Below are 23,991 nucleotides of genomic sequence, written 5' to 3' on the forward strand. Positions count from 1 at the left end.
GAAAATATTGAAAAAATAGGTACTCTGATTCGGTTGAGCATTCGATCGTTTGCTGAAACTGCTGGAATTCACGAAAATGTGTAAATAAAAATTTACATGACCAGTTTTACATGCGAAAGGTAGGTGCGAAACTGGTGCCGAAAATTCCCTCAGTCGAACAAAAAGAAGCTCGTCAAAATGTTTGTACTGGCGCTTTGAATAATTTCTTGGAAACAGTGATAACTCGTGACCAATCTTTGTGTTTCATTTATGATCCAGAAATAAAGCGCCAATCCATGCTTTGGAAAAGCCCAACTTCTCATAGAGCGAGTAAAGCACGAATGAGAAAACTAAAATTCAAAGCGATAAATATTTTTTTTTCAATATTCATGGAATTGTGTATCTTCTCTGGGTTCCTGAAGGTCAAGCTATTAATCAACATTACTACTTTAATGTTAAAAAATGACGAAATTCCTCCAGCTGTTTAAGATGTTGGTTTTATTGGCGACTAGTTTCGATGTTGACTTCAGGCCCTGAATACAACATACCATACATAAACAACCAATGCAACAACAGTGATTTATGAGTTATTATGCAAGACAATTCTATTATAACCATATTGCGTAGTGGGTAATTTTAATGAACTAATTATATTTTTAGTCTTTTCCGTTAAAATGCCATCACTCTGGACATTAACCATTTATGTGGTATCACTAAATACAAATGAAGCTGTATAACAACAATCGTTTGATAGGTTAATGCCAGGTATTAAAAATGGGAATATATAAAAGCTTTAGCGACAAGCCGTTATTCTAATGGGTAATAATACAGGCATGGAACATTGTGTTTTTTATTTATTTTTTATTAAATACAGAACTATAAAAAGGAGAACATATGCATTGCCAATCAGACATATGTTAGGTAAACTTCACTGTTTTCTAGTAGTGAACGGGGGGCAAGGTAGACGAGAATTACGTTTGCAAAATTCTGTACTGTCATCATATTAAAGTAACAGTGGCGTAATTTACTTAGACAACTTCGTTCCTAACACCACGAAAGAAATGGTAAGGGACCGAAAAAATGGTGTGAAACCTAATTGATACAAGGTTGCCAATAGTGTAAAATATATGCTAATCAATTAAAAAAACTACTCATTCCAATAAAAGTAAAAGCTAACACGTTACTGAGATAATTTCTATGTCGGTATCTAATCGAAGGCTGTGACCGGGGTCTAAAATAATCAATTACAGTAAGTTTACATGGTCAAAAGTACGATCAGGTAGACGGCAATGCTCAAAATAGAAGCACTCTAGGTAATGTCAGATGAAATAAAACGGTCATATATGCGATCTATTTGTTGTCCCTCTAATAGATACACACAAACACAGCCACTCAGTAAAATACACGCTGTGTAATTCTTATATTAAGAATGTGATTTCGTCGAATGTCAGTTCGAGTTAATTACAATGAACGATGCGCTCAATCTCTATTTACTGTGGGCAAATAGTCTACTGGACCAATCACTACTATAACATGGGGACTCATTCATTTTACTTATCTTTATAATCCAGATTAAGATTTAACGTTCTTGCTCAGCTGTGTGAGAAAATTAAAAACCGTTCCGAGACATGTGATGGGTTCTGTAACAGGACAACGCATTCTCCGTTAAGAGGTTTCTAGCGAGGCACAGCGTCCCAGTGTTAAACCACCCCCCTTATTCGTCTGACCAAGCACCATGTGACTTTTAGCTGTTCCCCAAGGTCAAATCTGCATTAAAAGCAACAAGATTTTAGCAGTGAAAGAAAAAGCAGCACAAAGGAAGACTTCCAGCACTGTTTCCACCAACGGAAAATTCGCATGCAGCGTTTTAGGAACACAGGAGGGAAGTATACTGGAGGTGACAATAACTAAATATGTATGTTTCCGAAACAAAATATTTTCCAGCAGAAGTTCCGTTATTTCATAGCCACACCTCGTGTAATCTTATGTTAAGTTTTATACAGTAAGTCAAGTACTGGAGATAGGAACTATGTGTATCACTTGCGATGGTATAACTCACGATGATATGCCGTCATAAACATTAAGGTTTTACTTGCTTCACATAAAATATTTAACTCATTAACTATTTTGTAAAGAAATCAAATGTCAAAAGCGGTTTTATACACGGGTGTTCGATTCTTTTAAGTACATGGGGTGGGGGTGTTAATGTTTCTACATATTCTACATAACGTTACATATTGTTCATAACATTACATATTTTACATACGTTACAAAACGTCTTTCACGTAATATGGAAACGAACTCCTCCAAACAATTACTCGTACACAGTGAAACAATTGTAGCTACAACAGAAAAAAACCAGGTCATATTCGTTTCTGAAAAGTAGAATAACAAGGACGTATTACAGGCAGGTAGACTAAAACTGTAGGTGCTGGCATTAGTGCACTACAAGACATGGTAGAGAAAGGCAGAGAAAGAGGGACGTGATAGAACGCAAGTAATTGGGGGGGGCGGGGGGCGAAGAGCAGGGCGTGATTCGCTGGCGAACAAAACGTAAAATGTGTAAATGGAACCGTATTTGATTCCATTCCTTGTATTGCTGTAATTATAAGCATCGCGAGTTAAGCGGTCATATGACGTCCACTAATACTAAACAATACAGCTCGAATAAAATAACTTTGCGACCGACAGATTGCACTGGTGGCGAGCAGCGTTGCAGCTGTGCAGCCAGCCATTCTTAAAAAGACGTTACATGCACCTACAAAACAGCCAACACAGCGAGAACCTGGCGCTCGAAAAAAAGGTTTGATAACACTTCGCAGTCACTTAGTCTGTTTCGAAACGTTGGATGTTCAAGACATTGCCTTTTATTGTAGCTTCATTACTTTCTTGTAAAAAGATCAAGGCTATGGGATGATAATTCGCAGAAGGAGTAGAAGAAAGTTCAAGCACGAAAACCTGATTAGTGAGGTGAAACTGAGCGAAGCTAATGATTACCAGAACTTTTCACACTGAATTTCAAACATTGAATAGAGTACCGTTAATTTCATCACCGCCAGCAGCAATATTCTTAACGTCTTTGGCTCAAATGGTTCAAATGGCTCTGAGCACTATGCGACTTAACTTCTGAGGTCATCAGTCGCCTAGAACTCAGAACTAATTAAACCTAACTAACCTAAGGATATCACACACATTCATGCCAGAGGCAGGATTCGAACCTGCGACCGGAGCGGTCGCTCGGCTCCAGACTGTAGCGCCCAGAACCGCACGGCCACTCACTCCGGCCGGCTAACGTCTTTGATTCGTACCATTTCCGTCGGCCTTTTCGTCTTCACAGAGTTCAGTTTCCTTATTAGCTAGTCCCTCGCATCTCTAGGGTATCTTTTTATTTGCTTGGCAATAATTCAGACGCATAATTTGGCTCCTGTCATGTTTTAGACTCCCTTGCTAATATTCCACAATGAGTGCTCTTCCTTTATTTTTAAACTCCTCTCTCCCTAAACAAACTAACTAATAATAGATACGAAAACGAATAGTGAGCCCTCAGTGTTTTAAAGGCAAAAATAACACTCCGTAGTTGAGCTGAGTGACTTTGTTTCACCGGACCTCGCGATCAACTGGCAGGATATTGCAGAAAAATAACCACAGGCAACACAGTGTTTCTCATATTTCAAACGTTTTTCACCTACTCACTAAAACAGTGCAATATTTCAAACTAGTTTCCATAAGCCCAAATTCATCGCACAGCCGGAACAGTCCATGAAGTAATCTGAATGAGTACCACTAAGTTGTAAAATCGTTTTATCAGATACACGATTTGTTTCCTGTAAGGTCGTTTCATGCAGAATCTGCAACTAAATTCACATTTTACTTTGCAAATAACCTACATTATCAATCAATATAACAAGAAGCGTGCACTGATTCACTAGTTATGTTGAAATGCTTTGAGAAGTGGAAGGCGCATTTGCTATATGTACAAACTGACTGGAGGAGACCTAGCCAGCTTGTGATCTTTTTACCTCTTCTCTCACCGAGATACAAGCTTCCTGATCCAAAATCAGTAAGGAAGTCTTAACTTCTCTATCTTTTCTCGCGACCTCGATTTAGAACTTCGTAGAACTGAAGAAGAAAAATTCATGTGATTTAGAACTTCGTAGAACTGAAGAAGAAAAATTCATGTAAGTGCGAAAAATTTTAGTTTTTCGTTAATCTGACTGATGTAAGTGTGCGATTGAATAATTTGTTAACGAGGGTTCTTCTTGGGTATCCTCTCAGTGCCAGATTTAGACAATTTTGTTGTAGTTCCCGAAATGCTTGTTGATTATGACATAGAGCTTCATGTACACACACACAATATCGAGGTCAAACGCGTGTAATATCTTAGCAATGCGTAAACCTTTGGGCAGCCTCGTATTACAGCCCCTTCGCCGTCCGGTGTGGTCGAGCGGTTCTAGGCGCTACAGTCTGGAACCGCGCGACCGTTCCGGTCGCAGGTTCGAATCCTGCCTCGGGCATGGATGTGTGTGATGTCCTTAGGTTAAAAAAAATGGTTCAAATGGCTCTGAGCACTATGGAACTTAACATCTGAGGTCATCAGTCTCCTAGAACTTAGAACTACTTAAACCTAACTAACCTAAGGACATCTCACACATCCATGCCCGAGGCAGGATTCGAACCTGCGACCGTAGCGGTCGCGCGGTTCCAGACTGAAGCGCCTAGAGCCGCTCGGCCACCAGCGGCCGGCTGTCCTTAGGTTAGTTAGTTTTAAGTAGTTCTAAGTTCTAGGGGTCTGATGACCTCAGAATTTAAGTCCCATAGTGCTCAGAGCCATTTGAACCATTTTGAATAGCCCCTTCTTCTTTTACTAACGTAGACTTTCCTCATAAGGTTATCATATTAAGTTGTGATTCATTTATATCAGAGCGGTGCATTTTTACAGCGTTTCTTGTAGGTTGAATCAATAGTAGTTTGATGCATTGCACGATGGTTTTACAACCAGCACATTCGTTACGGCATTTAGTACCATCATATTCCGAGGACGTCATCATCATCATCATCATCATCATATTCCGAGGACATCATTATCATCATCATTCAGTTGACAGCCACTGCTGGATAAACACGTACGTTAACCTTTCCATCAACACGAATCCACGTAGTTCCTGTATCTTTTCTAATGTCTTTCCATTAAGTCGTCATGTCGGTCGTTTCTTATTTGTGGGCACCCAGCATAGAACTTCCTGGGTCAGTCTATCACCTACACTGCTGGGTATATCTTCCACCTAAAAGTCTATCACCTACTCTGTTGGGGATATCTTCCAGCTAGAAGTTTTTCGTTCTCATCCCAGTCATAGTTATGTCTCCCACTCCAGTTTGCCATCTGAAGCATTTGGTCGTTCTCCTGTCGTCCCTAGTAACTGCAGCTGAGTTTAAAGCCTACTTTCAAATAAACAGAAATAGCTACAGAAGTATCATTCATATAATTCCAGCAGAGAACCGGATAATATCGTGTACCATTACGACGCACATGCCTGGAATAAAACGGGAGGGAAGCACTGAGTAATGGTGGTAACAGGCAAGTGTGACAGCTATTACTGCAAGCTGTTGACCTGCGTTATTACGATGCTGCTGTCAGCCACAGCTGACGGTGACTAAATTTATCAATGTTGGGGACTGTGTCGACTGCAATCTTCTCATCACATACAGTGATGGCCATAAAGAAAAACATACTCCAACACTGTTCAGAATCTCCTGAAACGTTTTAGTCGTGATATTGTTGAGAGTATTGTAACGAACCGCTCGTCACTATCAGGATAATATGTACATTTGACGAGTTTCGGAACCCTGTTAACGTTCTCAGTTACCGTTTTCATTTATATGTATATTTTTCCAGTTTTTGTGGTTACTACACTGTCATTTCGTTGTTGTTTGAGTGGCGGTGAATACATTTGAATGAATGTTTAACAGCAATTTTATTCCTTTATTCTGACCACAAAATAATTTTACGGTGTGTATTTCCAAATTTTGACCAGAAGAAAATCAAAGAAAAAAAGAATCTAATCTATCTGACACATATTGTTTCGCAAAGCAAAAGCCGTCATTTTATGTAACAATTGCTTCCACTATGTGTAAAGGAATATTTAAACTTTTCACTAACTTTTATGTCCTCAGCTTCCCAGGGCTGATTCAGATATTTTTCATATTTGTGGTTCTCATACTGGAAGGCTATTGAAATAGTTGTCCTGTATCACAATTGTGTTTAAATGTAAATGTAGTCATGGAACAAAGTTTTGCATTAAATAATTTAGACGCACCAACAAAGGGACATTTCTTATTACTTATGAAGACCGTTTATAATGCTCACGACTAAATAATTATCTCACGTTAATCAACTGTTATTCTTGACAATTATTTATTTAGTTACGCTGAATTTGTCATTGAATAGTTGCCACCTTTGGTTGCGACAGACAGTCTCCATTTTTGTCACATGCAAATGCATTTACATATTACAGTAAAGAGCTGTAAACATTAAACAAGAAAGATATTCCACTGAATAATAATTTACGAAAATAGATTATTTTGCTCTATTTGATAAAAACTCATCAGTGAAGATACAAGTTATATCGTCGCAATTTACCGAAAGTTAGGCCATGTGCCCCATTTAGCTCCATTCTGGACTAACACAACGAGATTGAATATAACAGCACTTACATTCATCAAAACACGTAGTGATAGTTACTCTTAACTATTTATCACTTTTAATTTCTTTTTAAATTGTCATTTATCAATACTCTTTGCCTCAAGGACATTGTCGCAAATGTATGGCACTGCAAGCATATGCATTGCCAAGTATAACTGTGCTAAATGACTAATGCAAACTTTTATAGAGACTACAGACACTCTATTTTCAGATTTCTCGTTGAACTAGGAGATTCTGATAAAAAGCAATACGACAATTTCCTGTTATCGGAATTCTCATAGCACTTCGAGAGTCCCATAAAAAAGACTTCAATCATTTTTTCGTGTGGAAATGAAAGTGCAGGGCATTTTGCTTCCAAGCTCTGTGCATTTCAGCAATATAACGTTGTCTGCGAAATAGTCCCTCTTCCAAACAGTTTCTCGGATTCAACTTTATGTGACTATTTTTCGTTCCTTAACATCTCTCGCGACAATAAGTGTTGATAAGAAAATGAAGTGGTAGTTCCCTAAAGCGTGCGTTTGGAACACATAACTGCATGTAAGTGGACTACAGATCATCAAAAATCCGTAGATGAAAGGAAATGGAAATACCTGAAATGTAGTGCTATCAACGAATAATGCAAATTAACTGGACAGATACTGCGCGACAATGAATAGGTGAAGAAAGTAATGTATGGAACAGCCTCACCAAAAAGAAGGGACCGGTTGGTGTTGATCAGTGCAACATAGAAAGAGATGCAGGAAAGCATCTTTTTCCCCCCGAACCAGTCGGAAGTCCAGAGACCTCAGAAAACGAAAGACAATACCTTCTCCTCGAGGGAGTAGATTGTCTGTGTGTAAAAGAGTATTATACTGAGCCGGAACATCAACTCCTGATTTCAGAAATGTTGATACCCTTTAAAACATACCTCCGCTCCAGAGGGAACACGATGTGGCCCCTACGCCTGGGAGGTCTTCCAGAAGCTCACGAAATTGTTTTAACATTGACGCCCTTCAGCCTGTGAGCTGCAGGAGCAGACTAAATTTATTTTCATGTTCTGCTCCCACGAACAGCACGTCTCTGGAAGGTGCTGGTTCCTGCAAGGGCTTTTCACAAATTTATTTTCAACAGGTGCTGGAAGAATCTGACGCCATGTTAAAGTCACTGGTTCTTAAGCCAAATTGTAGGCGTCAACCGCTTTAGATGGATTATGAGAAGATCCACACATCAGTTCCAGGCTGGACAAAGCCACCACTACCACCGGTTGCCGTAAACCAATATGGAATCTCCAACAGCGAAGGTGATGACAACAATAAACAGACACTTTTGCGGTTACATCATTTACTCGCTATCAAACATCCGCATTTTGGACCTAACGGGAAAATTTAGTAACAACCGGCCACGGTGCCATCCTCTCCAGCGGCATCATTCCGACGCCGTATGCAGGTGTTGGTTGGTTGGTTTGGGGGATTAAAGGGACCAGACTATGCAGATGTATGGGGTCGGTACACAGCTCTCCTGGCCATTGGCAGTTTCCAGACCTTGGAGGCTCAAAATGGTTCAAATGGCTCTGAGCACTATGGGACTTAACATCTGAGATCATCAGTCCCCTAGAACTTAGGACTACTTACACCTAACTAACCTAAGGACATCACACACATCCATGCCCGAGGCAGGATCCGAACCCGCGACCGTAGCGGTCGCGCGGGTCCAGTCTGAAGCGCCTAGACCCGCTCGGCCACAACCGCCGGCCACCTTGGAGGCGAAACTTCTCACTCAAGTAGCTCCTCAATTGGCATCATCAGGCTGTGTGCACCTCACTAAAATCTTCCCACCACGGGAAAATCCCTGGCAGTGCGATGAACTGACGCAAGTTCGCCGCATAGAAACTACACACGATGACTGTAGCCTTTTATCCAGAAAATAAACGAAGTAGATGCAGCCAGTAACACTTGATAACAATGTGAGCAAATTCAGCGTGTTCCATACAGCTTAGGACGCGGCAGCATAGATTTCCTGACGAAATGTCTCACCTGTAGTCGACAACTTCTTACAAAGTCAGTCCAGCAGCAGTACATCGGGACGAGGAGACGAATTCGGCAAACTCGCTGAAGGGAGCAACGTCGTAAACAAAGTTTAGCGGCAGTGGCGGTGAGAAGACGGCAACTTAGCATAACTGGGGGCGATCTACTTGAAGTGGCTGCCAGAAAACAGCTGTCTTCCACCTGTTCTGCGGCTGATAATGCGACCACTTTCGAAATTCCCCAAGTGGTGTACTTGAATGGCCGGTTGTCATATGAGTTAGTTACCGCCTCTTGTAGCTAAGCCACTTAACCTACATAGTCTGTGGTCTTTGCCACTGGTACGTCTTTGTTCATTGAGAGCAGAGATATGCAGGGTGACAATTATTGAAATATATGAAATAAAATCATCATAACCTCTAAACAGTTTGCGTTAGGACGTTCAAACTGCACAGTTGGCTGCGGGGCATGATGGGAATTAGTATGGTTTGGTTTAGTGACGAAGCCCACTTTCATTTGGATGGGCGCATTTGGGGGACTGAGTACCCTCATTTCACGATCGAAAAGTCTCTTTACCTTCAACGGATGACTGTGTGATGTGCAGCGTCCAGTCACGGAATAATGGGTCCGATATTCCTTGATGGCACGATGACTACCGAACGGTACGTGAAGATGATTTCATCCTCAGTATCCAAAGTTATCCTGAGTTCGACAAGGTGTAGTTCATGCAAACCCCATCGAAGCAGGAGTCTTGTAGAAGTACTTTGGGGACCACAATCTGGCTCTGTGGTACACAGAGGCCACTGGCATGGGCCCCTATTGGCCGCCATATTCTCCGGATATGAACACATGCGAGTCCTTTTTGTGGGCTACATTAAAGGCAAGGTGTACAGCAATAACCTCAAAACCGTTGCAGAGCTGAAAACAGCCACTCATTGACACCATCGATGTTCCAACACATCAGCGGGTCATGCAGAATTTTCCTATTCGTCTGCGCCACACCATCGCCAAGGATGGCAGGCATATCGAACATGTCATAACTTAACCCGAATATCTGTAGTGGCGTTTACATGTTGAATATAGCGTGTGCACGCCGCAGTTTGTAACTAATTTACGTTTTTTTTCGTGTAGTTCAATAACTGCCACCCTGTACAAGAAATATTGAGTAATTGGCCTGTCTCTTGGCTTCCTCTTCGATGCCGCCAACCCGCAATACACCTATACTCGGAGGGCTATCGTTAGCTCGACCCCAGAGTGGACCCGTTTCTGCGGTATCGGACTCAAGCCTTCAGAGGGCCAGGATCACCCAGAGGGCGCAACAGAGGTCGCTTCAGACATGCACCTCTTGCTGAATCCACCGCAGCTTCGATAGCCAATAGGAAAATTGTAATTTTCCGCTGTGCAAGTATTTCTGCCCGCGGGGAGATAGCTAGAGCCAGCTCGGTCTTCGCCAGCAAGAGTCTGATGTACCATCACCGTTTGGACACTGCCTCGGACCAGACGTCGACTTCGCCACCCGGAGGGCTGGGGTCCCGCGAGCTACTCTACGAGTCTTGGTGTCCTGCGGCGTGGACAAGTCGTGTTGTTCGTGAGATAGAACTTTGAATACGTATTTTCTTTTGAAAATAGACCTTTTCATCCGACAACAGAACGTAATCTACGGTCTTAAGAACCTGTTTTCGTTTCGCTGAAGAACAATTGTTTGTGACGAACTACATCTACATCTACATACATACTCCGCAATCCACCATACAGTGCGTGGCGGAGGGTACTTCGTACCACAACTAGCATCTTCTCTCCCTGTTCCACTCCCAAACAGAACGAGGGAAAAATGACTGCCTATATGCCTCTGTACGAGCCCTAATCTCTCTATCTTATCTTTGTGGTTTTTCCGCGAAATGTAAGTTGGCAGCAGTAAAATTGTACTGCAGTCAGCCTCGAATGCTGGTTCTCTAAATTTCCTCAGTAGCGATTCACGAAAAGAACGCCTCCTTTCCTCTAGAGACTCCCGCCCGAGTTCCTGAAGCATTTCCGTAACAGTCGCGTGACGATCAAACCTACCAGTAACGAATCTTGCAGCCCGCCTCCGAATTGCTTCTATGTCCTCCCTCAATCCGACCTGATAGGGATCCCAAACGCTCGAGCAGTACTCAAGAATACGTCGTATTAGTGTTTTATAAGCCGTCTCCTTTACAGATGAAGCACATCTTCCCAAAATTCTACCAATGAACCGAATACGACTATCCGCCTTCCCTACAACTGCCATTACATGCTTGTCCCACTTCATATCGGTCTACAATGTTACGACCAAATATTTAATCGACGTGACTGTGTCAAGCGCTACACTAGTAATGGAGTATTCAGATATTACAGGATTCTTTTCCCTATTCATCTGCTTTAATTTACATTTATCTATATTTAAAGTTAGCTGCCATTCTTTACACCAATCACAAATCCTGTCCAAGTCATCTTGTATCCTCCTACAGTCACTCAACGACGACACCCTCCCGTACACCGCAGCATTATCAGCAAACAGCCGCATGTTGCTATCCACCCTATCCAAAAGATCGTTTATGTAGACAGAAAACAACAGCGGACCTACCACACTTCCCTGGGGCACTCCAGATGATACCCTCACCTCCGATGAACATTCACCATCGAGGACTTTCCCTTCATATTACGAGAAGTATTTCTGGAGAACGTTTATTTTCTTTTGACGTATTGCATAAGAAACAGTAGACTGTTTATGTTCGAAGTTTACTTGTTCACATAAATAAGGTTTAATTACATCTACTTGTGATCTTATGGAAGTGAGAAATACTTCAGTAATGGAACTGAATTACAGTGAGAGAGAGAGAGAGAGAGAAATGTTTGTAGTGGAAACACTTGCCAGATTTTCCATTGCTTTTGTACGTGTTCGTCAAGTTACAAGTGCGTGTGGCTGCCAAACATGCCATTTTCCTCGGTATTCTTCGACTGTAGCTGCGGAGGTGGCAGGAACGCGCCACCCATCTCAGCGAATCTGCTCGCCGCACGTTAATTACATTTTTCAGACACTTGTCAGCAGGCTGGAGCGGGACTGTGATCTGGGAGTAGAAAGGAAATGTAGGCGCGGCCTTGTACGGCGGCGTCAGAGACAGACGTCTGCGCGCACAGCTGTATCGGGCAGCGCGGCGTATTAAGCGAGGGGAGAGCGGCTCGGAATGCGGCGAGGGCGAGATAGCGGCGGCCGCTAGCCCGCTCGCCTCTGACGGAAGACTTTCCGCTGCGGGCGAGGAATCGATGCGGCTGGCGGCTGGCGGCTGGCACAATGGGCGCCAGGAAATTGGCGCCGTGTTAAACGGCTGGCGCGGGTGAGGGAACCGGCCTGCCGATCGTCAGATGAGCCATTAGTCCGCGGCGCAATCGCGGCCTTCGCCAGCTCCGCGGAATGGAAGCGCCCAGATAGCTCTGCCCGCAGCTTTTGTCAATTTATTCAGCGCCCAGAAAACTGCTTGCAGTGAAGAAGGATCCGCGATCAGAGCTTCGTGAGCCACAGCCGGAGAGAAAAACCCCGGCGCTGTCGGTTCCTGCTGCATGCTCGCACACCGCGCCATCGGCAGCACTTGGTCGGAATCCGCACGTATGAATAGCAGTGGCACACGTCGCAACAGAAAACGGCGTTCACATGGGGTTTTCCCCTACCTAAAAGTGTTGCTTCCTTACTCCATAAAGTGTATGCAGAATTAGCACAATTTTATAGCGGAATACTTAAGAGGCGGATGCACAGATTTTAAACTGCACTGTACGTCCATACCGTTGAAGTACCCAATATTATGGGGACAGCCATGTGTTCTAATAAAATGCACTGTAGCTTTGTAGGGTTGTACGTAATACAATAATCTCTATAATTAATTACATCTCCTTAATACAGAGTGAACCAGGAGCAAAGGTACATGCTTTGAGGGCCGACAGTATTAGTGATTCTGAACAAAAATCTTCATATGGACATATGCACATTCCGATGGTTTTCGAGGTACAACACATTTAATGTACATTGTTATTTTCTGCTTTATTAAAACATTGTCATTGCTTACAATGGGCCACAGTAGTTTAGAGGAAGCTGAGACGAACAATTTGATACAGGACACTCGTGGTCTATCAAGTCGGTAAAGGACTTCAAATTGGCCTACAAAAACTACCTAAGCTACAGCGCATGCGTGAAATTTTTAATATTCTCGCTCTCTCCTCGCCCAAACTGTCAGTCATAGAGAACAAACGACTGGACCTTTCTGGTAGGAAATATGATGCAGTGTAATTTTGTACTGCAACAGGCTTTCGCTGGACAGTGTGGTTTTCGAGTTACTAAAAAACTCAAAAAAAGATCGAAGGAAAGGAAAACTGGAGGAACAAATATACTCCGACCAATATGCCGGAGATCAACAACAGAGAAGAATACAGGAAAAGATTAGAGTGTTACCAGTGGAGCCGACAGGAGGAAAGGACAATGAAGATCTCGGAAGAAGAGCGGGAGAGAAGAAGAGAAAGAATAAAGAGGTTCTGGGAGAAGAAGAGGAAAATGCAGTCCACGAAGGGGCTACCCGTGATCCTACTGAGGCCTTAACGCAAGAAGAAGAAGAAGAAGAAGAAGAGTACAAAAGCGATATTAAATGTGTTCTACCTCGGAATAGGGCATATGTCCATGTGAAGATTTTCGTTCAGAATCACTATCATCCATCCAAGCATGTACTTCTCCTCCTGACTCAAAATGTGTATTATACTGTCCACAACGATGTGCTTGTTCCGACAGCTTACTGTGAGTTAAAGCTTTGTGGTAACCTCGTACAGATATGACTGACTGCATGGTCGATGTTGCTTAAAGATAACATAAATACGAGTAAGTAAGAAAGAAGACGCGTTAATGTACCCTTCAGTTCAGCTATCATACCAACAAAGCCGTGGTACAGCCAGAAGAACCTTTCGAATAAATCAGCAACGCGCAGTGTTGGAAACTCCGTCTTAACAACCGCATAACTGCGAATTAGGTTTATTTCTGTTGTATATGACATCACAATTAAGTAAATTCCACACATACATACGTATAAATACGAATTACAATGTAAATAACATGAAGAATTACTTCACTATGATTTCATATACAACACAAATCGGCAAAATTAACAGATACGTGTCTCTGCCGTGTTGAAGTCGCAATGAAGGTCCTTAAATACGTACGTTTGTTCGGTTACCAGTGCAAACATGATATGGGATTCACTAAGGTGATGCCGTACACAGGGTGGACAAAACAGTGTGGCTCGGAAAATATTTCATACATCTTAAGACATGCAAACGAACTTGCATTGCCGGCCGAAGTGGCCGAGCTGTTCTAGGCGCTACAGTCTGGAATCGCGCGACCGCTACGGTATCAAGTTCGAATCCTGCCTCGGGCATAGATGTGTGCGGTGTCCTTAGGCTAGTTAGGTTTAAGTACGTCTAAGTTCTAGGGGACTGATGACCTCAGCAGTTAGATCCCATAGTGCTCAGAGCCATTTTTTTTGAACTTGCATTATCTACATCTAAGGCGGCAGATGTAAGTTTGGTTGCCTATCGTTAGGTGCATGAGATATTTTCCGGGCCAATTTTATGTTGCCCACCGTATGCAACAGCAGTCGCGACCAACCGTAGAGATGCATTTCCGGAGAGCTGACATAAAAATGAAGGTCCTAGTACAACAACTAAAACTATGCTGGTGAAGCTTTGCATTCATTTCTCTGTCTCGGTTTACCAAGAATGGCCACTATTTTTACTACGAAAATTCTTTAAGAAAAAGTAAGAGCTGCCTGATTGAGCAGCATCTACGTCGAAAGAAGAAAAACGGAAATTGTATTTTGACGACGAGGTCATCAGAGACGCAGCATAAGCTCGAGTAGAAGAAGGGACGTGCCGGCCGGAGTGGCCGTGCGGTTCTGGGCGCTGCAGTCTGGAGCCGAGCGACCGCTACGGTCGCAGGTTCGAATCCTGCCTCGGGCATGGATGTGTGTGATGTCCTTAGGTCATTTAGGTTTAATTAGTTCTAAGTTCTAGGCGACTTATGACCTCAGAAGTTAAGTCGCATAGTGCTTAGAACCATTTGAACCATTTGAAGAAGGGACGTGGCCGTTCCCTTTCAAAGGAACCATCGCGACATTCGCATAAAGTGGTTTAGGGAAAATAGGGACAACCTAATTCTGGACGGCTGGACAGTGACTGGAACTAGAACTGTTCATCAGATCCGGTTAACCGGCGCGTAAGTCAGACTTACACTTTGAGTACTCCAGTGCTACCGTAGGAGATAAGCAAGTTGAAGTCTCAGAGAGGCAAACGACAGATGTAGTCGTTCGACCGCAGTACAGCTATTTAGCGGATGCAGTTGACCGGCTAGGAAATCGGTACTTACCGCTAGAGCTTCTGACAACCCTACCACAACAAAGGTCAAAAATTAATTATGATTGTAGTGTTGCTCACGCTGCTAAATATTACATTTTCGGGCAACAACGAAGTTATATTAAGTGGCAGGTGTCATTAGAGCACAGTTAATAAAATCATTTCTTGAAATAATGGATAAACTAGGCACTCATCTTTTCGTATTTCCCACGCTGGTCTCATTGTGAACTCATGGCTCAATCGTCGAAAATCTAGGTAGTGATGATTCCAAGATCGGATGCAGAGGCCTAGGTGTTATTCTGCGATATTCAAAAGTTTTATAGATGTGTATCATAAACCATTCTTGAAGATTAAACTTTTGCAAGTTAGGACAATGGTGATGTAAAAAAGTAATCAGCACTCCGAATTTAAGTTACACGTCTTTTTTTATTAATTTTGTTGCAATATCACGTAATTCGTTCGAAAACATCACTTCACAATATAAAACATACTTGAAAATATCTTCCTCACTGTTAAAGTTCACATTTCATAAAGTGACTACAATTTACGTCTTTTTAACATGACGACCAAAACTTGACACTAACAACTGCTTACACGCCCAAAAATCAGAGTTACAAGTACGTCAAAGATCATAGCGACAAAAGAAAGGATACACATAAGAATAATATCATTGCATTATAAACATATCGATGTATCGAAGTACCTGTACATTAATGAAATCAAATCTAAATGTTGTGACAGAAACATGTTAACTATTTTACAGAAACACAGTAGAATATTGCTGGTATCGAGAGGTTGAGGTGAGGTGCCGTAATGGTTACGTAATTCAAGTACCATTACAAGCTCTCCCCTCTGTTATAGGGAGATCAATCATAGGAGGGATGAGGAAAACGATCAGGCGGTTCTTTGACGAAAGCCAATACTCTAATACACAGGATCGACAAAATCTTTTTGTAGGTTATGTAGTCGATCCTATGCCATAGATGGGGAGACGTCTAACCTATACACATATACATCTCTCTCTCTCTCTCTCTCTCTCTCTCTCTCTCTCTCTCTCTCTGTGTGTGTGTGTGTGTGTGTGTGTGTGTGTGTGTGTGTGTGTGTGCAAAAATAATACCTTTCCTTTATATTCTCTGTAATTCTTATCGATGCATCGCTGTACAGTAAACACACCGGTGTCCAAAATTAAAGCAACAAACTGCTGCGTCTCCGTCCTGTGTCTAATTCGCCATACAATCATACAAACTGTCAACAGATGTCGTTAAAATAGTGTTCTACACGGAAGATGGCATTCCGATCAACGGACCAGCAATGACGTCAGGGCACCTACCAAGCGGGGTAGTGTTCCCAGTGTAGTCAACACCCACAATCGCTGTGCACACCGTCACAGACGGTGCAATATGGCTCTACAGGATCACTGATGTGGATGGCCTTAGGAAGAATGGAAGCAGAAGAGTCGCAGACGGGTGTGGCCCGATGGCTTGATGTAAATCGTTCTGTTGTTTCTCGGATGTGGCGATAGTTTCTAGAGACCGAAACTGTATCCTGGAGACCTGGACAGGGCCGACCACGTGTGACATCAGAAAGAGAGGACTGTTACATGGCTGTAAGGGCACAACCGTACCGCCTTAGTACTGCACAGCAACTGGCATCTGAACGCGCAGCATCCCCTCGATGTGCCGTTTCGAGGCAAACGGTGTGACAGAAGGCTTTAGCAGAGTGGCCTTTATTGTTGGATATCTGCTGTCTGTTTACCTCTGGCGTGTCTTCACAGAAGGGAACGTCTAGAGCGGAGCAGTGGACGGTCGAACGGTGGGCCAACGTCCTTTTCATCTATGAGTCAAAATTTGGTCTGGAAAGTGATTATCGACGGGCAAGTGGAACACGATATCGGGACCCAAACATTGTAGAAAGAGAGAGATATCGAGGAGGATCCCTAATGGTGTGGGCAGGGATTATATGATCACTCTAGCAGCTCTTCATGAAATTGTGTACCGGTAAATCAGCAAGCTTTAACTGCTGTCGGGTGCCGTAAGGAGATCCTGGAATCTCACTCGCGGTTTTTTCAAGGTGCTGTGAGACCAGAAGTCGTATTGATGGCCGATCCTGCTCGACCTCATAGAACAGGTATAGTTGATGTTTTTTTTGAAACCGAAGATATTCACGCATGGTGCGTGGCCTGCTCGCTCTTCCGATTTGAATCCCATAGAGCATGTTTGGGATGCACTACGGAGACGGGTTACATCACTTCAGCATCCACCAACCACTCTCCAAGTCTTGTGAGCAGCTCTGCAAGAAGAATGGGCGTTATTGCCTCAACATTTCTTAAGTAATAGAACCCAGTACGTTGTCCTCAATGGTGAGTGTTCATAGGACGTGAGGGTATCATCTGGAGTGCCCCAGGGAAGTGTGGTAGGTCCGCTGTTGTTTTCTATCTACATAAATGATCTTTTGGATAGGGTAGATAGCAATGTGCGGCTGTTTGCTGATGATGCTGTGGTGTACGGGAAGGTGTCGTCGTTGAGTGACTGTAGAAGGATACAAGATGACTTGGACAGAATTTGTTAATGGTGTAAAGAATGGCAGCTAACTCCAAATATAGATAAATGTAAATTAATGCAGATGAATAGGAAAAAGAATCCTGTAATGTTTGAGTACTCCATTAGTAGTGTAGCGCTTGACACAGTCATGTCGATTAAATATTTGGGCGTAACACTGCAGAGCGATATGAAGTGGGACAACTATGTAATGGCAGTTGTGGGGAAGGCGGATAGTCGTCTTCGGTTCATTGGTAGAATTTTGGGAAGGCGTGCTTCATCTGTAAAGGAGACAGCTTATAAAACACTAATACGACGTATTCTTGAGCACTGCTCGAGCGTTTGGGATCCCTATCAGGGAGGACATAGAAGTAATTCAGAGGCGGGCTGCTAGATTTGTTGCTGGTAGTTTTGATCATCACGCGAGTGTTACGGAAATGCTTCAGGAACTCGTTGGGAGTCTCTAGAGGAAAGGAGGCGTTTCTTCGTGAGTCGCTACTGAGGAAATTTAGAGAACCAGCATTTGAGGCTGACTGCCGCCAACATACATTTCGCAGAAAGACCATGAAGATAAGATAAGAGAGATTAGGGCTCGTACAGAGGCATATAGGCAGTCATTTTTCCCTCGATCTGTTTGGGAGTGGAACAGGGAGAGAAGATGCTAGTTGTCGTCATTCTCAGACCTATACTGACCCCAGAGGTGGTCACAGCTCATACTGAGCACGTCAGCCAGTTGTCAGAATGTGTATGCAAGTCGGTTAAGTTGGAAAAAAGACGAAGAACATTTTTGTCTACCATCATGCATGTTGTAGTTGATTACCTTCTGTATTCTTTACGTTGTTTTGTGGCAAAATAAACGCAACCGTGCAAAAAATTTCCGTTTGTTGCTTTAATTTTGGACACCGGTGTATTTAAAGGAGTTTTTAGTCGCATTTTTTATTGCCCCGTAATCTCTGCACGAGTGGAATTCGTGTTTAGAAACGTACCAAAGTGAGTAAATTACGATTTGCTAGTACCTGGTTGTGGGTATACATCCACCGTGGTTCCACAATAACTGTCACATCCCGTCCGTGAAGAGACAGTTGCCAGGACTAAGTAATGTGCCCGACGGTTAATTTTTATTTCTCGTTGGAATTTTTGGCAGCGCAGCAGCGCACCGGACACGGCGCTGCCTGCTGCCGGAACCGGCGATGTATCTTAGAGAAAACCTCCCCGCAGAGTAAACACATTACTATTCCGGGGAAAAGGCAGGAGGGCGACTGACAAAGGACGCGCAATCTCGCCGCCTGTGACGAGTATACGAGGGTCGGGCCGCGTCTTCATTGAGATGCGGCCGGCGAGCCCCGGACCAGCCGCCCGCCTCAACAGGCGACATTCATGGCGCCCGCCATCCCGACCCGATCTATTCGTTTCACGACACTCCGCGAGACAGTGTCATCGACGGGTGAAAAGAAACGGTTTCGAAAGCGAGAAGCGCCCTTTGCCTAGTATCGATAATCTACCGGGTGATCAAAAAGTCAGTATAAATTTGAAAACTTAATAAACCACGGAATAATGTAGATAGAGAGGTAAAAATTGACGCACATGCTTGGAATTAGATGGGGTTTTATTATAACAAAAAAAGTTCACAAAATGTCCGATAGATGGTGCTGGACAGCAAAACGTCAGTGACTGCGCATGACAATCGTGTATAAAAGGAGCTGTAATAAGAGAGAGAATCAGCACATCCGCAACCTGCTTGTTGCGAAGAAACGCCGAGCCTGGCGGCAGACATGTACACACCTCAACACCACGCTCCCCATCAACTCTTCCAAGTATTGGTCTGCTTTCCACCGCCTTACTGGGAACCGCCCCACCCCCCAGTACCCTCTCCTCCTTAATGACCGTCCCTTTCCTGACAACCTCAGTAAGGCCAACCACTTTGCCTCCCACCTCTCTGATGTTTTTTCCATCCCAGATGATCCCCACTTTGATTATTCCCTCTTCCCTGATGTCATGGACCGTACGAATACCTCTGTTCCTCCCCTTGCTCCTAGCTTCCAGTACTTGGGCCACACCCCACCATCTGCACTTAACACTCCCATCACTACACAGGACATCAGCCTCACACTCCGCACTAAACGCAACACTGCTCCCGGCCACGACTGCGTTACCTACCGCCACCTCAAACACTGCCCTCTCTCCTTCCTTTCCCTCCTTGCCGCCCTCTACAATGTCATCCTTGCCACTGGCTTCTATCCCGACCTGTGGAAAACCTCCCGTATCCTGATGTTCTCCAAACCCAATAAGCCTCCATCTGATGCCTCTTCCTATCGTCCTATCTGTCTCACGTCGGTGTTCAGCAAGCTTTTGGAATCCATCCTTTCCCAGCGCATCCATCTCCACCTCCACCAAAACCACCTCCTCCCAAACACCCACTGTGGCTTTCGACCTTCCTTCTCTGCTGATGACCAACTCCTCCGCCTCACTCATCTCCTCTCCCTCCAGCTTAACTCCCGTCGCTCCGCCATTTTTGTCTCACTTGACCTTGAAAAGGCCTACGACCGTGTCTGGCATCCTGGTCTCCTGTTTAAACTCCAAACCTACGCCCTTCCTATCAACTACATCCGTCTGGTGGCCTCCTTCCTCTCCCGCCGCCCCTCCTACGTTACCATCCATCATGCCAATTCCCGCACCTTCTACCCCTCTGCCGGTGTGCCCCAGGGCTCTGTCCTCTCCCCTCTCCTCTACCTCCTGTACACAGCAGATATGCCCCAACCCCCCCCTCCAGTGCACCTCTTGCAATATGCTGATGACACCGCATTCCTCGCCCTCGCTCCTACCCTCCAACGGTCCCAACGCCTTCTCCAGAATCACCTTGACCTTTTTGCTGCATGGTGTAACCAATGGCTCCTGAAACTCAATCCTTCCAAGACCCAGGCAATCATCGTAGGTCGTACCACTCGCTCCTTCCGACTCCTGGATTTCTCCCTTACTGTCTGCGCACGTCCTGTCCGTCTCACCCCCACCCTCACCTACCTTGGCCTCACCATTGACCGTCACCTCACCTGGATCCCTCATCTCCGATCCATCCAATCCAAAGCCCACAACCGCCTCCGCCTCCTCAAACTCCTCTCTGGCCGGACATGGGGGTTGCACCCCTCTACCATCCTCCACACCTACAAATCCTTAATCTGTCCCATCCTCAGTTATGCCAGTCCTGCCTGGATATCTGCCCCCCCCCAAATTCTATCAGTCCCTCCAGATCCTTGAGCGTCATGCACTCCGCCTCGCCTTCCGTATCCGCCTCCCGTCCCCCACGCGGATCCTCTATGATCTCATTCCTTTCCCCCATCTGCTCCTCTTCCTCGAACATATCCGCATCCTCTACACCTCCCGCCGTCTTGAGCCCCCTCACCCCCTGGTTGCTCCTCTCCTCTCCCATCCTCGCCCCCTGCCCCGTCTTCACCGTTGTGTCCCCCCTACCCACCATCTCTACACCCTCCATCTCCTTTCCCAAGGTGGCTTCCGTCAACTCCCCCTCCCGGATGATGCCCTCTCTCCCTCCATTTATCCTTCCTATCAACTCTGATCCTCCCTCCCCCTCCTTTCCTCTGTCCTTTCCCTGGGCTCCCTCTTCCCCCCCCCTTCCGTCCTGTTTCCTCCCCACTACACCTCTCCCTACCTCCCTTCTCCCCCCCAGTCCTTTTGTATTCCCCTCCTCTGCCTACCCCCCTCCCTGTCGCGTCTGCCCCCCACCCCTCTTATGGGTCCTCATCCTCCATCAGCTCCTTTCCCGGTTCCCCCCCCCCCCTTCGCTTTTACTCTCCTTTCCCCCCTTTTTGTTTTCCCATCTCCTGTCCAGTTTCCCCCCCCCCCCCCCCTGCTCTCGACTGTGGTGTCACCTTTGCCGACTTTTTCGTGCTGTGTTCTAGTGACTATTCAGTGTTGTGTTGCGAACAGAAACCATGCTGTCGCTGGGTGTGCATTTTATATACTTTGCGAACAGAATCCAGACTGTCGCCGTGTTTTTTTAATTGTCAATTGTTTCCCCTGTCTGCTCCGTATGTATTTTTATTCGCTTCATCCTCCCTCTATTGTTTGTTTTAATTTCCCCATTTTCTTTTCACCTTGTTACTCACTAAGTCCCCGATTTTATCGCCTGTTTTTTATTATTGTTTATTCTCCTGCTCTTTATCAGAAAATCTGTAGGCTGCAGAGCGGCGTCCTAAGCTGCTGCCAGCCCGCCCCCTTCGGGGGGAATTGAAATTCAATAAAGGAAAAAAAAAAAAAAAAAAAAAGAGAGAATCAGATGAGCCAGCAGTCGCAGCATGTTGACATTACCTGAAAAGGCGCTTTTCGTGAAGCTGTATTATCAGAATCGGGAATGTGTTAGTTCATCGTTACAATCCTATCGCCAGAGGAAGGGGATTCGAACGGGTAAAAGTCCGTTGACAAATGCAGGTGTGGCGGGAATGATTTCGAAGTTCAAATCCACGGGTTGTTTAGACGATAGACCCCGTAGTGGCCGACCGAGCGCAAGGCGTAATGCTGCTGAGACAGTTCAGGAAGAAATGGAGACTGTAGCGGGTTCGTCTATGCACGGGGAAGTCAGCGCTCGTGCAGTCGCACGTCGCACCGGCATTCCATACACTACTGTTTGGTTGCGACTGCGACGTCAAAGGAAGCCCAATAATGTCGCTTCACACTGAGCATCAAGTAAAGTCGGATGTCCTCAGTCTTTCTAGCCTTAACGCCGTATTGTAGTGCCTCCGTTGAGTTTTGAAGGTTATTGCTTTCTTGATGCAAATGTTTGCGCGAGCGTCTCAATCAATTGCGTCTCCCTAACCTTATTTTTATTAGATTTGTCTTGACCTTTACGCTATATCCACTCCCTCAGAATTTCAATTTGTCCCCATTCTTGATTATTCTGTGTGCTTTTTTCCACTCCGTTGTCAGATTCCTCATTTGTGTACTATTATGTTTACGTCTCTGACACAACATATATTTGTCGATAGGAAGCGGGAAATCATTTGCGCTAGAAAGATGCTGCGTTGTGAGCACGGTGAGCCTTTCAGTAGATGGGTCGTCGTTTACTGGCTGTCCGATTGCTGACGCTGCACTGACAATGAGTTAGAAACCGTATACATCATTTCTGGTCTATTATCGGTTTGAAATTGCAATTCAGAAAGGAAATCGAAAAACTGAAAAACCCAGGTATTTTAAAAACTTCTTCACTGCTGGGCTCGCAGCTTGCATAAGGTCGAAATACGATATCATCTTTATACTTTTACAAAATTAGCTGCAAATATTACTTCTACTTATTACTTCTTGTTTTTACATATGCACACGAGAGGCTTGTATCGGAATTTTTGCCATTATCAAGTGTTAATCTAGATGGAGTGACGTCCATGAAACATCTTGGAACGTAATTTCCTTTATTTACTCCGTTGTTAATATAGGTCTCTTATTTACCTTCTACAGAAATTACTTGTTTTGACACTTGTCAAATTACACATCGTTCCATCGCTGCATAATAATGCAACATAATAATAATGCAACAAATGAATTCGCAATTGCGAATAAGGACTACCAACAGCTGCAGAATGGAATGACGACAACGAAAATTTGTGCCGGACCGGGACCCCATTCCGGATTTTCTGCTTATCGCGAGCGGTCACCTTACCATTTGGATATCCGTGCATGACTCAACGGCCAGACCCACACTTTCATATGTCGTCAACCATGCGTCTGTGATCTGTTCAAAATGGTTCAAATGGCTCTGAGCACTATGGGACTTAACATCTGTGATCATCAGTCCCCTAGAACTTAGAACTACTTAAACCTAACTAACCTAAGGACATCACACACATCCATGCCCGAGGCAGGATTCGAACCTGCGATCGTAGCAGTCGCGCGGGCTGTGATCTGTATTCGGACATCCATTATGTATTATTTCCGCACAGATCAGACGTAAGGCGTTTGCCCGATACTGGAAGATAAACACGATATTGCAGTGCCTATGTTATTCTGATGGACATGTATGCAGGCACGGCGGCGACCACAGCCGTTATACGATACACATGCATGTGCAAAGGAACTTTGCGTCGTCATCAGAAAACACAGGCACTACAATATCGTATAATAATAATGCATCACTGGAACGACCTAACGTTTGACAGCTGCCAAAGAAACACGAAATTTCTGTAGGAGCTAAATAAGCGACCTTTATTCACAAGGCAGCAAATAAAAGAAATTACGTTCGAAGATGTTTTACGGACGTCACTCCAACTGGAAGAACACTTGAAAATGGCAAGAATGCTGAAATAAGCTTGTTGTGTACCTATTTAAAAACAAGAAGAAATAAACTATTTGGAGCTAATTTTGTAGAAGT

General features: G+C 44.3%; 1 protein-coding gene across 11 annotated transcripts in view; it reads right to left on the minus strand.

Moving 5' to 3' along the window:
- The window catches only part of LOC126088583 (titin), a 1,213,778-nt gene that overhangs the window by 752,339 nt on the left and 437,448 nt on the right, over positions 1–23,991 (minus strand). The gene's annotated exons all lie outside the window — the stretch shown is intronic.

This window comes from Schistocerca cancellata, chromosome 6 (genome assembly GCF_023864275.1).
Source record: "Schistocerca cancellata isolate TAMUIC-IGC-003103 chromosome 6, iqSchCanc2.1, whole genome shotgun sequence".
Classification (NCBI taxonomy): Eukaryota; Metazoa; Arthropoda; class Insecta; order Orthoptera; family Acrididae; genus Schistocerca; species Schistocerca cancellata.